The sequence below is a fragment of the Fukomys damarensis genome, unplaced genomic scaffold (assembly GCF_012274545.1).
Source record: "Fukomys damarensis isolate Sample0158 unplaced genomic scaffold, DMR_v1.0_HiC HiC_scaffold_37, whole genome shotgun sequence".
NCBI lineage: Eukaryota > Metazoa > Chordata > Mammalia > Rodentia > Bathyergidae > Fukomys > Fukomys damarensis.
Genome location: NW_022900949.1, coordinates 5,607,873 through 5,613,201, shown reverse-complemented (window position 1 = coordinate 5,613,201; position 5,329 = coordinate 5,607,873). Strand labels below are relative to the sequence as shown.

At 46.2% G+C, this 5,329-nt stretch overlaps 1 protein-coding gene across 2 annotated transcripts in view; it reads left to right on the top strand.

Moving 5' to 3' along the window:
- The window catches only part of LOC104869448 (zinc finger protein 426), a 27,506-nt gene that overhangs the window by 432 nt on the left and 21,745 nt on the right, over positions 1 to 5,329 (top strand). For both annotated transcript variants that reach the window (XM_010634688.3, XM_010634689.3), the window contains exon 2: positions 136 to 220. The gene's annotated coding sequence lies outside the window, so the exon portion shown is untranslated. The remainder of the gene's footprint in view (positions 1 to 135; positions 221 to 5,329) is intronic.

Genomic DNA, 5,329 nt, shown 5'->3' with positions numbered 1-5,329 from the left:
GGCCCCTCGGGCGCGCGTCCCCTGCAGGTGCCAGGTCGGGGAGGGTCGCCCGCGCTCGCCCCCGAGGTTGGCGTGCACGGTGCACACCCCTCTTCCAAAGCCTCCGCGGTAACCTTGCTGCATTTCTACCCCCAGCCTCTGAGATCACGCGTGGACGCTGCGTCCTTCGGCTTCAGGGACCCGACGGTTTCCGCGCGTGCAGGGGACCACTGGGTGAAAGGTGGGTCCGGGGGCGGGGGGGGGCTCGTCACTTTTTTTTTTTTTAATGCAAACGAATGCTGCATCCGAGAATTTCGCTTCCTTTGTGCGTCGCGTATTTGTTGGTGACACATGGTGTTCGGGCGGAAAGATAAAGGTGCAGACAGAGATCCTTTCCCGGAGGCTGGGGCTGCATTTCGTCCGGAGCGCTTGCAAGATTCCTAGGTGTCTTCGGGTGCACGGGTCTGTATGTAGTCCAAAATGGGTCTTACTAATAAAGGAAAACCCGGAGAGAGAGCGAGAGAGACGACGAAGTATGCAGAGCCAGCGCTCCATCACTGAACTACACCCGAGCCCCAACACTGAAGTTTTTTTGGTCTCCATCCCCGCATTAAGAATTTAACCCAGGGCCTCCTCAGCGAACTACATCCCCGCCCCACCCCCCTCCTTTTTCCGAGACAAAGTCTGGCTAAATCCCTAAGTTGCCCCGGCTGAGCTCCAACTTCCATCTTCCTGCCTCGGCCTTTCAGAGCGCTGGGGTTGCTGGCGTGTGCCACGCCCCGCTGGAGCTGCGGTTTTATTTGAAGCGAGTCGGTCTGTAACTCGCGCCCCCACCTCCTCGGGCTTTTAAAGCACGAGTTAAACGCACGGAGGCTTTGTTAGGCTACCACTGCGCTTAGGCGAATTAACCATTTCCTTTCTCTCCTAAAAGAGAAAAGAAAAAAAAAAGGTTCTCCCTGTAGCCATGTCCCACGATGAACGTAATCGTTGCCTACTGCAAACATGTACTCGTTAAAAATTTTAGAATTTAAATGACATGCGTTTATGGTGAACTGTCTGAGAGTCAGTTGTTAACTTTTACATCACCTGAAGATGAGGATATTGGCCCACTGAAAGTTCAATGCTACTATTTCAACCAAGAAAATGACATCAGGGCTGGGAATGTAGCTCAGTGGTAGAGCTACTTGCTTAGCATACTTCAGGTCCTGGGTTCAAGCCCCTGCACCACCAAAACACAGCAAAATTATGTAATATATACTTTGTGTAAAATAAAAAATTTCCGCATTGTTCCAGAGTAGGCTTTGGGGTGTTTTTGGATCTAAGATCCCTTCAAGTTTTTTTTTTTTCTTTTCTTTTCTCTCCCTCTCCCTCCTCCTCCTTTGACACTATCTTTTAGAGCTTTCAGTGATGATAAACAGCCAGCTGTGGGACGTGTGCCCTAGGTTCACCGCCATGACGTAGACCATGCTGGGCTTTAACTCTTGATCCTCCTGCCTCAGCTTCCTGAGTGCTGAGACCACTTCAAGCCTGGCTTATTCCAAGATTCTCATATTGAAAAATTTTAGTGTCCCTCAGCCTCTTTGAATCTGGAGCAGTCACCATTGTTTCTCTGTTGCATTGAATTTTTGAAAAGTCATATGTTCTTTTATAAAGTCACTTTTTTTTTTGGTACCGGGGATTGAACTCAGGTCCTTGCACTTGCAAGGCAGGCCACCGAACCACTGAGCTAAGTCCCCGGCCCAAAGTCACACATTTTGATGTTTCTGTTTGTCTTTTCATGGTGTGTTGAAGTGTTTTTCCATCGCTTGTAATTTCTTATGTAGTGATGCATAACCATGGCTGATTAAGGACAGAGAAAAAAATTCAACTTAGGGCTGATCTTGGAGAACTTATAAATTGGTGAAGAGGGTAAGCATCTGGTTAATAGCAAATAATAACTATTGTAACAAATTGATCAGACGTTTAGAAGTAAAATATTACGTACTCTGTTGGTATATGGGAATCGGTGAATGTAAGAAAAGTGCATTTTATTTGGGCTGAAACCGGAAGACAGAATATAGGAGTTATCCACGTTGAAAGAAAAGAAAATGGGAGGTAAGGAAAACTTCTGCGTGCATTGGTTCCTTACCTTCCATTTCTACAGTGAGAGGGGAAGACGTCAATGTTAACCTTAGGTTTGACGGTGTGGTGTTTTTCTTTGGGAGAATAAATCTGATCTTCAGTATATACGTGGCAGGAGAGTGACAGCTAGTGAAGAGATGCAAACCGAGGGAAAGTAAGAGAAAGCCAGGCACAGGGGCAGCACTCTGGGAGGCTGAGGCAGGAGGAGTATAAATTCGAGCCTAGCTGAGGCAACAGTGATTTAGTGAGACCCTGTCTCAAACTGAAAAAAGGGGCTGGGGAGGTAGCTTAATGTGAAGGCCCTAGACTTAATCTCTGGTAACCGCTCCTCCCCCCTGATAAAGAAAGATGGTGTGAATATGTTTTTTAATTTTCGTGATAGGAAGTTAATTCAAGGGATTAATGAGAATCAATAATTGAACATTAAAAATAAATTCTTTGTGAAACTTCATCTATATTACCTATCTTAGGTAGTGTTTCTGTTCATAAACAGACTTGAGGCCTCTCTGAGTGGGTTTCAGTCCACCTTGGGGTTCTTGCTATCCAAACTAGGACTCCATTTCCCCGAGGAAATGTTCCAGTTCTAGTTCCAGGAGTAACCCGTCCTGTGTGGCTTCTTGCACACACTAACATTTCTAGGGGTTTGGAATTGCTCCACAGATAAATGACCAGGACAGTCCACTGCCAATTACTGTGGCAAAGAGCTTGACAACACCGCTACCACCTTCTGTATTTACCTCTTAGGGGTCCCAGTAAGCTATCTGGATTTAAATACTTGGATTTTTTTTTTCTTCTTCTGGCACTAGGGATCAAACTCAGGACCTTGCCCTTGAGAGGCAGGCAGCAGAACCACTGAGCTAAATCCCAGCCCCTGGACTTGAAAAATTGATAAGGGGTTTCTGAAGGCTGGTAAGGATATGCACATACTGCTAGCAGGAGATTGTACTGGAGCAAGAATCTGAGCTGTTGGGCTGGGGATTCAGCCTATAATTCCAGCGCTTGGGAGGCCGGCCTGAGCTACAAACTGACTTCAAGGTCAGCCTGAACTGCATAGCAAGACGCTGTCTCTTGGGCCGGGGATTTAGTTTAGTGACGCTGCACCTGCCTGGAGAGTACTAGGTCCTGCGTTTGATCCCTGGTACTGGAAAGAGAAAAAAAAAAAAAAGACCTTGTTTCGAAAAACAAAAAAGTAAAGGTCTTCTATCACTGTTATTTGAAACAGTCCTTAATTAGAAACAGCCCCACCCCCCCAAAAAGAAAAGAAACAACCAGAGGTAAATGAACAGAATACTTATACCCTGGAATCCTCTGTAGCAGTGGTGGCGAACCTATGGCACGTGTGTCACAGCAGGCTGTTTATATAATTGCAAGCTCTAAAAAGATTCTAGATCACTGCTCTGTAGCAAGTAGAAGGAATACATGAATAGCAGATGCCACAGTATGGACGAACTTCACTAATATATTTTGTTTGTTTTGCTGGGGATGAAACCTAGGGCCTTGTACTTTCTGGGCCAGTATTTTAGCCCCTAGGGTGTAGGTGACATAATTTCAAGTGGAAAGTGCTAGACACAGAAGAATACCTACCCCAACCAAGGGAGGGATTCAGACTTGATTAGAGCACAGATATATATACTAAATAGTATGCTATATATAGCGTATACATATAGTATAAATATATAGTATATATAGTATATGCGCGCGTGCGTGCGTGTGTGTGTGTGTGCCTAATAAATTTTACCAAATTTTGCATTTAAAAACAATACAGGTTTATCTTATAGTTACTTTGGGTCACAAGATCAGTCATGTAGGTAGTTTTTCTGCTCAGGATCATCTGAATGCAGCCCGGGTTACGGTAGGGTTCATTCCTGTCTGGATTAGAAGGGAGCAGTCTGTCCCCACATTCAGTCAGGTTGTTGGCAAAACTCATTTCTTTGCTATTGTAGGATTCTCTTCACTCAGCAGCAGAGGCTGCCTCAGCTCTTAGCAGCTACCTGTAATTTTTTCCACTTGGTCCCTTCCTTCCATTAAGTCAGCTACCAGAATATCTGTACTTCAGAAAAAGGGTAACCCCTCTTTAAAAACTTTGAGTAGGGCATGGAGGTGCATACTTATAATCCCAGCTGCTTGGCAGGAAGATCACAAGTTCAGGCCCAACCTCAGCAAATTAGTGAGACCCTGTCTCAAAATAAAAAATAAAAATAAGGCCAGGGATATAGTTGAGTCGAAGGCCCTGTGTTCAATCCCAAGTGCTGAAAAATCAAACAAACCCCAAACCAAGAAAAACAAAATCTACTGGCTGGAGACGTAGCTCAGTGTTAGAGTGCCTGCCACGTATAAAGCCCCTGGGTTCAATCCCCAGTATGGCCAAACGTATAAACTAAACTTTCCACCGGGTTAAGTGGATGAGCTCAAAACCAACTTATTTGGAGCCTTAAATATAGCTGCAGAATCCTTCATATTGGCCACATTTCCTTGGCTGGAGAAAAAACAAAAACAAAAACACAATCGCAAGCTAAGCCGTGGATACCCTCAAGGAAAGGGAATTACCCAAGGTCATGTGAATACCAGAAAGCAGAGATCCTCTTAGGGGGTGTTGGCCTCAGTCCAGGTGTAGTTCGTGGGGTGCTAGAGAAACTTCCTGGTTTCTTCAGCCAGAGTGAGGCCATGAGCAGAACTCCATGGCATGTGGTGCCTTTAGTGGGGCCAGTGTGCACAGGAACTGGGGAGCCCTCCAGGCCCGAGGTGTGGGGATCAGGGGTACAGGGCCTAGGCTTACTGTGGGGAGATGCACAGCGTGAATGGGGTCAAACACAGCTTTCTCCCTAGAATGCACTGTGACCGGGTCCTGGGGGACACAGGGAGGAGGAGAGGCAAAGGGAAGTCAAAAGCACTCAGGGGTGTTATGCTCAGGTCCCAACTCCCCTCAGTGAAAGTAATCATTGTGTACTGCCTATGTGTACCCATAAAAAGAAAAACTGAACAAAATGAGGGACGCAGGAAACTACATGAAACATCCAGGCCAGGTGTGGTGGTGCACACTCGTAATCCCAGCACTTTGGGAGGCTGAGGCAAGAGGATCTTCCGTTTGAGCTCAGCCTGTGCAACTGAGCGACTTCGCAAGATTTTGTCTCAGAATAGAAAATAGTCTGGGAGTGTAGCTCAGTGCAAAGGCTCTGGGTTCAATCCCTAGTTCTGGAAGAAGTAGGAGGAGCAAGAGAAGGGGAGACAG